At 37.4% G+C, this 12,534-nt stretch overlaps 1 pseudogene; it reads right to left on the minus strand.

Annotated features, from left to right (window-relative positions):
* LOC137235710 (uncharacterized) overlaps positions 1-8,650 on the minus strand; it is a 33,968-nt pseudogene extending 25,318 nt beyond the window's left edge.
* Positions 8,651-12,534: the final 3,884 nt, after the last annotated feature.

Genomic DNA, 12,534 nt, shown 5'->3' on the forward strand with positions numbered 1-12,534 from the left:
GAGTAAAGTTCCTGCCAAATTTCATCATATCTTCAACGACTGCCAAATTACAGCTTGCTAAACTAAATTACCTTCTTTTAAAAGTGGGCGGTGCCACACCCATTGTCCAAAATTTTACTAATTTTCTATTCTGCGTCATAAGGTCAACTCACCTACAATGTCTCTTCGCTTTATCCGTCTTTGGTAATGAATTATCGCACTTTTTCGGTTTTTCGAAATTTCGATATCGAAAAGTGGGCGTGGTGACAGTCCGATTTCGTTCATTTATATAGCGATCTGAGATGAGTGCCCAGGAACTTAAATACCAAATTTCATTAAGATACCTCAAAATTTACTCAAGTTATCGTGTTTGCGGACGGACGGACGGACATGTCTAAATGAATTTCCTTTTTCGCCCAGATCATTTTGATATATATAAGTCTATATGTATCTCGATTAGTATATGCCGTTACGGATTACCGTTATGCGAACAAAATTAATATACTCTGTGAGCTCTGCTCAGCTGTCCATTGATCGTTGAATAGAGTTTTATACCCAAATTCGTATATGTATGTATGTATATAATATAATAATATAAATTATTAATTTCAGTGGTGCACAGGGGGCTAAAATACTTGGCTTGGATATCATAAGTGGTTCCAGGCTCTGGATCAGGGACTGTTATCAGTGTTAGTCCGGCCATAGTGACGAATGTCACGCATGATTAGTTATCACGTCCTGCACGAGGTGCCCCTGCTTATACTGATAATGGCGGATCTAGAGAGGACAACTCGATAAAACCCGCACCCCTGAGTCATTTTGCCGAGCTCAGGGGAGGGAGTACCCTGTTAAGGGTCAAGATCGGTACACAACGGTGACGAACTGGATTGTTAGGGACTTTGATTTTGAGTATGTTTAGGAATTGATGACTTTGGGCTGGTAGGTGCGGTATTCTGCCACCTTAGTAGGTCGTGGTGAAACCCTATCGAAACGGCTGGTAGGCTAATGCTGCACCTGCCCACGTCCCGTTAGAACCGTGGCGGACCTCAAGGTACGTTCCGGCTCCGTCGCCGTTAGTTGGTGGTGTAGGTGCGGTTGAAGCTTTTTCCGCTTTGCGTCCGGTCTGGCTCTGAACGCATTACTCATAAGGTAATGCGTCAACCCTCGCGTGGCCTCCCTGCGTAGCATAGATAACCACGAGACCGTTGAAGGGCGACTACACAATCGGCTCCGGATAGCGGCTTCTGGTGGAAAACTTCACCTCGGCAAGCAATAGCGCCTTTCAGCTGTCCTGCCCATTGAAAATTTACAGGGGGAAGGGCAAGCCGCCCTGGTGGTCGGATTTTCTTGACGACCTAAGAGGATTTAAGGCCAATCAGTCTCTCGTCGTTTCTTCTTAAGACGTTTGAGCGGTTGATTGAACTGAACCTACGGGAAAGGATACCTCGGGGGTTACTGTCGGCTTCACAGCATGCGTACTGCAAAGGCAGATCGACGGAAACGGCTCTCCATTCGATTGTAAAGCAAATAGAGGGGTCCCTAGAACACAAAGAGTATGCTCTGGGTGCCTTTCGAGGGGGCTTTTAACAATGTCTTACCGGGGGCAACCGAAAGAGCTCTGGTGGGTTTAGGAGTCGAGGCAGCTCTGGTTGAATTTATTAGCAAACTTCTATGCGGCAGAATTGTCGCAGCGGAGTGGTGAGGGGCCATAATTAAGAGGAAGGTGTGCAGGGGTACGCCACAGGGGGGTGTCCTATCTCCTCTCCTCTAGGTTGTGGTAGTCAACGAGTTTCTTGTGGAGCTGGAAGCCAATGGTTGTTGGGTGGTTGCCTATGCAGATGACCTCGCTATCATATTCAGAGGCAAATTTCTGGGCACCTGGATACTGTGGCTAGGTGGGCTGTGGATTGGCGGTCAACCCGGGAAAAATGGAATTGATTCTTTTCGCAAGGAGATATTAGTTGCCCGATTTCAGAACTCCCTCGGCTGGAGGGGTACCGTTGGTACTTTCTGATAGGGTTAAATATTTGGGGATTTTTTTGGACAAGAAACTGTCCTGGAGACCCAATGTGGAAGATCGGGCCAGGAAGGTCGCCATTGCCTTGTACTGCTGCAGAGGGGCTATCGGAAAGAGTTGGGGACTCCCGCCAAGTGTAGTACACTGGCTTTATGAGATGGTGGTCAAACCGATTCTGCTATATGGGCTGCTGGTCTGGTGGAAAGCCCTGGACACGGCGAGCACCTCCAAAATGTTAGTGTTAGTGCAACGGACGGCGCTGATCGGTATCAATGGCGCTCTCAGAACAACACCTACCTTGGCACTGAACGTCATGCTGAACATATACCCAGTAGATATTGCGGGAAAGGCGGCCGCGGCAAGGTCGTTGGTCAGGCTTCGTGATATGGGATATGGACTTTCTTAAAAAAAAAAAAAATAAATAAATGTAAGGCGCGATAACCTCCGAAAAGATCTAAGGCCGAGCTTCTCTTCCAATTTGCGTCGTGCTCCTCTTGATTTTCCCTACAAATTGGCCGGACGGGACCTACATGTTTTATGCCGACTCCGAACGGCATCTGCAAGGCAGACGAGTTTTCACTGAGAGCTTTTCATGGCAGAAATACACCCGGAGCGCTTGCCAAACACTGCCGAGGGGCGAAAGAAAAATTTTTTCTAATTGGAAAACCTTTTTTATAAAATTTTGATGTTGCTTGCCCGGGGTATGAACCCAGGGGATACGGTGTGGTAGGCGGAGCACGCTACCATCACACCACGGTGGCCGGTCTTTTGGCAAGAGCTAAATTTAAGCCGCAAGTTGCTGCGATTAAGGATGCGGTGGATGGAATGCTATCCAGTGCTACTACGGTTAGAGAATTTAACATCTATTCTGATAGCCAAGCGGATATCAAGGCCTTGAGCTCAACTACAGTGCGATCGAGGGTGGTCTGGGAGTGCCTGACCTCGCTTGCGATTGCATCGAATTATTTTACAATTAAGATTATCTGGGTCCCGGGCCATAGTGATATCCCAGGTAACTGTCAAGCGGATCTCTTAGCCCGCATCGGTACAACTGAACCGGATGAAGAAGGCTGCAGGGATTTCGGGATCCCGCTGGCCACCTGTGGATTGCTCCTCCATAGCTGGGCTTCGAGTCAGCTCAGCAAACGTTGGGCGGACACCACGTCTTGCAGGGTAGCAAGATCTTTCTGGTCGAAAGTGGATGGCAGGTCTGCTGAAAGAATTGGGTTCACTAAGGCTCACCTATCAATGGTCATTGGGGTTTTGACAGGGCACAGTCCCATGGATATCCATGCGGTATGTCTCAATATACGGGAAACTCCATCCTGCTGCAGCTGTATGGAGGATGATGAGGTGGAATCACCAAATCACTTTATGCTTGATTGCCCAGCTTTTGCCAGAACTAGGCGAAAGTACTTCGGTCGCGACTCACTTGGATCTCCCGAGTATTTATCCAAAGTTGAGATCGGTATCATTCGGAGCTTTATCGTTGCTACCCGACGATTCTCTAAGTAGCTAGATCTAAGTCACCGTTATTTTTGGTGTATGTGGTATCACAACGGACCTTCGTGTTGTCTAAGTGAGCTATCCTTATCAGGGCAGATACCACCTAACCTATCCTATCCTATCAGTGGTGCACAACGCCCGCAGAGCTTCGAATACATGCGCACTTTTTTTGTAGTAGTATGTGTTTACATGGAGATTGTTTGAGCGCAGAACTCTGGCATTTGTCCATAATAATCCAGTGTCAAAGAAACATAAATCTAAGTTCCAAACATTCGAGAACAAAATTTGATTTAAACCAGTTTTTAGTTTTTTTTTTATTTAAAATTTAGAACAAAACAATAAAACCGTTTAGAAAAAATTTAACTTTCGAAACTTTTCCATGTTTTTGGAAGTGATGCTCCAAGTTTCGAAGTAGATGTATGATGCTTCCAATTTGCATTTTTATGATGAAAAGATTGATATTAAAACAAAATTACAAAAATGGTGAAAATATGCCGATTTTTATAGAAACTTACAAACAAATCACGCCAGCTTGGCTGATCTAACTAGCGCCAATTGGCGACACTAAGGGAACATAAATTGCTTTACACCTGGTTCTTCCAGAGAAACGGGGACCGCCATTTTATCTCTGCTTTCGTAAGCAGGTTCTGACAAGAATAGCTTCTGAGCCAGAGCATCCTTTTTAGTTCGCTTAGCAAGGCCTAGCCGGCAATAAGAAGTAGATTTATATTAAGTGTTAATTAAAGAGAAACTTATGAACATCGGGTGGGAAAAGAATATAAAAAAAAGATCAATAAAGATGAAGAAACTCCTATGAAAGTTATATTGGGTGTTGTATTTTTACTTACCTCTTTTTTATATCCCCTTTTAACAGATATGTTTATAAGTTTTGCTTTTACTCAATCTTAAAATAAATCCAATTTCTCAGTCCCTCTTTTTGTCTCCTAAACTTTCCTTTTCCTCTCACCCTTTTTGCTCAGACTTTCTTTCTCTTAATCTTCTTGATCTCCGTCTTTCCCTTCCCCAGTCTCTCCAATATGCCTCTTCCTTATTGTTCTCCCTGTTCCTAATAGTATTCCCCCTTCTCTCTACCTTTTCTTTTCCCTATTGTACCATCCTTTCTCCATAGCCCTCTCCCTCCCTTATAAATGGAATTACTATACCGAGTAAACTTTTAAACTTTATTTCATCTAAGCTTAATACACTCGGATTTATAATGAATTAAAGCGACTTTGGCCGTTTCGTAAACAATCACGCCTGTTATCTCTGTTTCTCAATAACTGCGCCAATTGGGAGCGCCAAGGGAGGTCAAGTATTCCTCCACCTACCTCTCCCAAGAAAAAAAAAACACAATTAAAATAATAAAATATATTAATTTAAATTTTAAGTGTTCTATTGAAATTGTGCCATTTCTGTGAGCCTCACTGTAAATTTATTGGCATGCATGCATGTACGCATTTTATTATGACAAATCAACTTCATTTTCTTTACCTTAATATTTATGCATTTGTCATCGCTTATTTTTTTTTAATCCATTTGATTGTTTTAAAAAATATTTACGCCCATGTATGAATGTATGTATGTATCTATGGTTATGGGCGGTAGCAGTCTGCTTTATCGGTAATTTTATCGTTGTAAAAACAAAATAAAATATTCTATTTTCATTTGTATTCTTTACTGACTGCATCTGCTATTTATCTTTTAGTTGCTACTGTATAAATGAAATAATATCTCTGCACAAAGGCAGAAACAAAGTCAATAAATAAATTTTACAATAAGCAAAAGACAATGCCATAATGATGGAATATTTGTATGTACGTACATACATATGTATGTATGTATAGGCAACAATTAGTGTAAACTAAAAATTTTCTGTGTGTATTAGGGTGGGTTAGATTCATAAATGAAATAAAAACATAAAACTCAGTTAAAATTAGTTCTTCAATTATTCGCAACCAAAACAAGTAAAGGTGTCTAAGTTCGGGTGTAACCGAACATTATATACTCAGCGTGAGCTTCAATTGCACATTTCATTTCAGATAAATTACTTTTCTACATAACACGTGGCAGCGCCCGTTTAAAAAAAATGCCTCCCCATTTCCTCTTACAATAAAACTTGATAAGTGAAATATCATTGATTCAAAACTATTTTTTGCTAAGTTATAGCTTATTATTCTAGCCTACGACCCTTTTAAACTTGTTTTATATCTAAGTTAAATAAATAAAATAAAAATAAAAAAATAAAAGTTGCCGCCGTCTTCAACCCGTCCATTTTTACTAGAAATATTTTCTGCTATAGGGAAAATTTGTGTACCCAATTTTATTACGATCCGTTGATTTTTCTTCGTGTTATGGCTCCCGAAACATAGAAAATTGCTTAGTCATAAAAGCCTCCCCTTCCCCCGTGCTCTGGGATGTATTAACAATTTTTGTTGTTATACATCCCAGAGCACGGGGAAAAAGTGTCAATAAAATATGACACTATGGCAGCATTGCCATCAAACAAGTCCAATTTTCACATTCATTCTGCAACAGATGTCGCAGTGTTGTGAATATCAATTGGCAAGAACCAGAAGAGAAGTAGGATTAATGAAGACAAACAAAAAATCGCTGTGATGGCTGAATGGTTATAGCAGCGGCGCCTAAACGTTGTCGATGAAGGAATCTGGACTGGAAAGGACTGCAGACATAGTTGTAGCGACCCGCAACGACTAACAAAATATGTAGATCACCAGAGGATTTTCACATGCATCCTTTTTATTTTTCGAACTTTTTCCATAAAAGTCCACATATAAAAGTAAAATCTGTGTTTTTATTTTTTGAGTTCTATAGAACTAGTTAAACTGGGCCTTTTAAAAATAAAAGTACGGAAATTATAGTTAAATCCGCACTGTTATTTTTTAAGGCCAAAATCAAAGCCCGGCTTGATAACAAAGAAACGGCGAAAACAAAAAGAAAAAAAAAATTTTAGTTCGGATAAGCCGTTTCTTTGTTATCAAGTCGTGCTTTTATTTTGGCCTTAAAAAATAAAAGTCCGGATTTAACTTTTATTTCCGGACTTTTATTTTTAAAAGCCCCAGTTTAACTAACTCTCGGAATCAGGTAATAAAAATCCGAAAATAATTTGTATCTTGATCCAAATATATTAAAAGTCCAAAATTAATAGTTTTGCAAGGAATTATATTATAAAAGGAATAACAGTTTCCGCCCCTGGTCAGGACAGTAATTTCGCAATCAGCGTATTAATCTGATTTTAACCACGGTAAGGTTGGGTTAGAATGGCTACCCTGCACAGAAATATACTAACGCCAGAAGTCCGTAACTAGCCTCTTTGTCTTTTGAGATCTTCTAGAATTTCACCCATTCTTGGCCTTAATTTAGCTACATACAGAAATGTATTGTAATACTTCAATAATTTTAAACAAAAAAATTTTAAAATTTCATTCATCTCCGAAGCTAAAAAGGGCACTTTTTTTAAATGTTTAATCCAATTTCAAGCAATATTTCTGATTCGATAACTTGTTGCGTCTGCATAATTCGCAAACAGCCAACCAAAATGTGCACCAGTTTTGCGTTTTTGTTTATGTCCAAGTTATCTGTATTTATTTATTTATGTGGTACTATTTTCGTTTTCCCTTGAAAGAGTCACATTTCATTCATAAATATTGCAATCTCCGATTTTATATTTGGTTATCTCGTGCTGTTGGTCTTTTTGTTTTTTTACTTTTATTCAACGTGTGTTGTGGTTTTCTATTTCTTGCTTTCTTTTTGTATTTGCATTTTGATAAACATCTCTTACCCATTTATGACATTGCCAGCTAAGTTTTTGGATCTGGTTTAATTTTTGTTTTTTATTTGCCAAGCAAATGTTAATTGATTTTGGCATAAGTTATTTGGTTTTCGTAGTAAAATACATTACGTTTATTCATAATTAAAATGAAAAATTTAAATTAAATTTTTCTTTTTTAACCTGCTGGAAACGATTTTTTTTCTAAATTACTTTTTTTCGGTTTTCTAGCGGTATACATCTACAAGTGGTTAATCTATTTTTATTTTGGTATATATGTAGATACTAGGGGACTAACTAAAGTTCGTTTAGTTGGCGAATCTACACAATAATATTTTCTTCAATCACCTCAAATGTTCTACGAGATTTTCGAAGTTTAAAAACAACTGGTTAAAATGAAGAATGAGAAAATGCAAATGATCTGACAATATATCAGACGAACTTCCACCATCAAAGCCCACAGAAACTTGCAAGGTATGTGATGCTCTTCGTTCGTTGAAATAAAAGCCGTTTTGTTTACATGCATATTCATCTACATTTGCAACTAAAAAAAACATCATCGATATTTACACATAGTAGCCGTGTTTTTTTTTTTTTTTGCATGTATATTAGGGTGGCCACAAGAAATCAATTTTAGATTTTCTGCTAGGGCACCCCCATAAAATATGCCAATAGATTAGAAAATGATACATACAAAGTTTCAGGGAAATCCGATAATGCTAACACGTGCCTCATTGAGGTTAAAGTTAGGAAAAACGGCGATTTTTCAGAAAAAATTTTTTGTGTTTCGTCAGTAAAAGTGAAACCATTTATGCCAGGAGCTTGACTCGTACACCATTCGATAGGTAATTTTATTTGTATTGATTTTGATTTTAATAATATTTTTATAAAACGGTTACTTTTAGCAGTATTTAGCATTTATCAGATCAGGCCACAGTGGATATCCCTAATTTTTAATTACCATGCAAATGGATATTACAATATTCAATGGTATACGAGTCAAGTTCCTGGCATAAATGGTGTCACTTTTACTGCCGAAGCACTAACATTTTTTCTGAAAAATCGCTGTTTTTCCTAACTTTGACCTCAATGAGGCACCTTTTAACATTATCGGATTGGCCTGAAACTTTTCAATAATCATTTTCTGGTCTATTAGCATATTTTAGGAGGGTGCCCCGAAAGATAGAACAAAAAATAAAATTCACCATATACCTTGTGACCACCCTAATGTATATACAACTACATTTGCGCTTGCCATCGCTTAGATAATGTTAAGGAGACCCATCTAGCGGCAGTGGTTAAATAACTAGCTACAGAACGGGCTGTACCGAATATCGGAGACACGCACCTCTGTTGGCCATAGTGTATAACCTATAGCTGAATCGGCTGCGGTGAATAGTGGACACACACAATTTGTAGAGCTAAAACATAGACACACATTTCAGTTGCATCTGAGTATAATGCGTATTGAAAGTTAGGAGTACTAATTTCCTGCGCAGCAATTTCAGAAGTGTAGATAAAGTTATGTACTTGGCAGTCCATATAATGTTAAGTGCATATGTATATAGATGTAAACAAAACACAGATAGTATTAGTATATGAAAAAATAGTAGAGACACAAACGTTCTTGGTAAGTGTATAACGCATACCAAAATTGAAAAAGGAGAATAGTGGTGACGCAGGCTTTTTAGTAATTTTATTGCGACAATTTCATAAGTGTTTATAAATTTATGCACTTAGCAGTCCATATAAAGTTTAGGTGCAAATGTGTATATATATAAAAAAAAAACACAGCTAAACAGTCACTACAAAGTAAACTGCATAAGGCATGTTTTTTTTTTAATGTACGTTGTGGCAGCGCGCTGCCCTCAAGTGGCCCAATGAAACCAGGCTAATCCTGTTCACGCGATCGATTTATATATATATATATATATAATAACTTTTAATAACTTTTTTTTTTTTTTTTTTTTTTCGAGTCTTTGATGGGCAGCGGTTTGTCAAGCGCGAATTGAGACTGCTCAGCTACAGAAGAGATTTCATCAGCCCAGCGAAATACTTAAAGAGAACAGAAGCAAACGTATTATACATTAATTATTAAGAGAGGTGAGAACAATCTTTTTTATAGAAGAAAGGGAGTCCGAGCTATCAAATGTGTTTGAGTGAGAGTTATAATCTTGGCATAAATGCCGAAAAGGTTCATTTTGTTCGAAATTCGTTCTACATTGTTACAGCAGAAGAGGTTTGAAGTTTCTATAATTTGGTTTCCAAAGGTTCAGAAGATTCTAAACGGGACATTTTTGAAGCCTGGAGAATTGCATTTTTGTATAAAAGATGAGTTTAATTAATAACTTTGCCTACTTCCAGGCCATAGGTTTGTACCATTAAAAGGTCCATGCTACTATACTTTTAAGAAAAATAACAGGGTTATTCTCTTGCAAAATTCCGGTGAGATAGTGTTTTGCTTGGTTTTCATTAGGTCACAATGACTGACATCAAAACCTGCCTCAAGCTACTTCGTTAATTTAAGCGAACTTTTATTAGTTCCTAATACATGATTAGCTTTCACTTTCAGTTCCTTTTATTAAGCTCGTATACTTTATTATCCTAACTATTTATGTCATAAGTTCACACTTTTATTGTGTATATAATTTTTATTGTTATATCTTCAATATAATTCATTTATCGTAATTTTTTCATTTAAATTCAATTCCCATACAATGGTTGTATAAGCGAAGGTAACTTAGTGATATTTTGCGTTTCTTTAATACAATTCCGTTTCCTGAGTGCGTCAGTTATCTTAAGCGTAATGTTCATATTGTCACGGAACAATGCATTCATATGAAATTTATAAGTGATCGTTTTGAGCTTTTACTGATCTTCAGTTTCGTTTGATAAATGGTTGGTTTCTTCGAAAGCAATTATAAAGCAAACGTTATGTATAAACTAAATATTTTAATTAAAAAACTTAAGCACACACATGCTTAGTAGCGTCTTTCTTTAATACGAGTTCTTAAGAAATCTTAAATTAAGATATGTACGTTGTACATATCATAAAATTTTTATATTTTTGAACGTTAGGTCATGTATCGTAACTATCTAAATGCAGTTCTCGGGGCTCTTTTATAGCTGGGCCAATACAATAGCATTTAATATCTGAGTCATATAGATCGAGTTTGCGAAAATCGGGGCAGTGCCAGACTCCATATCCTTCCGAGGATTATTTGCGGTGCTTTTTGGGATCAATGCTTGTTTGTATGGAAAAAATTTACTAAGCTTCTTTGAAATCATATTCTCTCGGGATTGTTTTGGAATAAATTCGTTTCTATCTGTTTTTTTCGATGCGTCTATTGTTTCTGTAGCATCCAAGTCATGCGAATTAATCGACAGCCTCTGTCGAAAGAAAATTGAGGGTAAGCAATGCTTATTCATCTATATATCCAGCAGTATATAAAAAAAGGGGGCGTGGTTATTAACCGTTTCTTGCGATTTTTGCCTAGGACAAATATATAAACATGTAGGTATTTTAAGTCGTTCTTACGAGATTGTACATCTTAAATATTAGCATTATGTCTTTATTAATTAGATTAGTTGATCTGAAAGGCCGCCTAATTAATTGCCACATTCAAGGCTACTAAATTTTATCAAAATTATGTCTTTATAAGTTACAGAGATATGGCGTAAAATCGTATTTTTTGTATTTTTAAATAGAAAGTGGGCGTGGTTATCAGCCAAATTAGTTTCTTTTCCCGGGGCAAGTCCTATTTGAAGAAGATGCGTGTCAAATTTCGTCAATTAACCTCTAACCGTTCTGTGGCTCTCCTACCGAAAGCTGACAAAAAACTCTTTGAATAAGTAATGGTGCCAGGGCCATTTTTATTAATTTTTTTTATATTTTTCCAGATCTACGTAGACACTCTTCGTGCGAAGATAATAGCTCAACTAGGTAGTGAAATATCGAAGAACTTTATTTATAGGGAATATTTTATATACAAGAAGGCGAGGTTATGTACCGATTCCGCCTTGTTAGTGCTAGAAAGAAGGGGTATGTCAAATTTCATTTCAATACCGTTGTACATGTGAGGATGAGCCTTCAGAGGGAGAGGCCGACGGGTAGACGGACAGATGGATGAGCAATGGTAACTTATATTTTTTTTTTTTTTGGTTGAGGCTGCCGAATTTTTCGGTCGAGCATACCGTTTCGTTTCGGTAGTCGCTACCGCTTTCTTCGACAACATCTACCTATATTTTAGCCCGTGCAGGATCTTTTGTACTTTAGTCGGAAGCGTTATGACATCCATGTCGTACCAAATAAGGCGAGCCGAAAAACTTGGGAGACAAGGGATATAACTGTTTATTTTGAAGCACAACTTATCTATGGAACAGTCCAAGTCTGTTACTCTTATTTTGCAGTTGTCTGCGTAGGAGGATATGGTGGATCCCTCAAAAAGGGGTGTGGATATGTAGAAACTAAACTCACACTGTGCTGCTTACTTTCCAATAATGCAGTGAACGTTTCACTTTTACATCATTTGAAAACTCCGAGCGGTAAATGATAAATCAATAAAAAGTCTTCAATGCTTCTGAGCTTTTAAAACGATAAGTATTTTCTGAAATAAAAAAAATAAAAATAAATAAATGTAAGGCGCGATAACCTCCGAAGAGATTTTAGGCCGAGCTTCTCTTCCGTCGTGCTCCTTATTGGAGCAAGATCGTGTTTTGATGGTTTTCTGAACCTAGCTTTTAGGTCTAAGTTTGTTCCTTAAAAATAATGTCTACGTTTGCACAAAAAAGTAAAGTGAAAAAAATATAGCTTAACCACTTGTTAATAAATAAAATTAAAATCCTAAATTTAAAATAATAAAAAAATTTAGCAGCTAAGCCAAAGCATAGTTTATTTTAATGTGGAATTTCGGTCACTCCAAAAATATACCCGTTGTATGTACTTATGTGTGTACGCTTATAAACATGTGTTCATATCCATGTTCAGACACGAATTGGCACCTTGAATTACGTTATTTATTAGGATATTCTCCCTACCTAAAATAGCATATACAAATTGTAAGTATTAATATGAATAAGGGATGTTCTAAAATAATTTGGGAACGAAGATAAAAATGTGTTTCACAATTTTTTTATAAAATAAATAAAAATTCGATATACAACAGTAAATCATAAAAAATTGATTTCATTGAGTATAAAAAATTATAAACTAAACAATTTGTTTACGTTAGGTATACATAACTCT

The sequence above is a fragment of the Eurosta solidaginis genome, unplaced genomic scaffold, assembly GCF_040869045.1.
Source record: "Eurosta solidaginis isolate ZX-2024a unplaced genomic scaffold, ASM4086904v1 ctg00001056.1, whole genome shotgun sequence".
Taxonomy (NCBI): domain Eukaryota; kingdom Metazoa; phylum Arthropoda; class Insecta; order Diptera; family Tephritidae; genus Eurosta; species Eurosta solidaginis.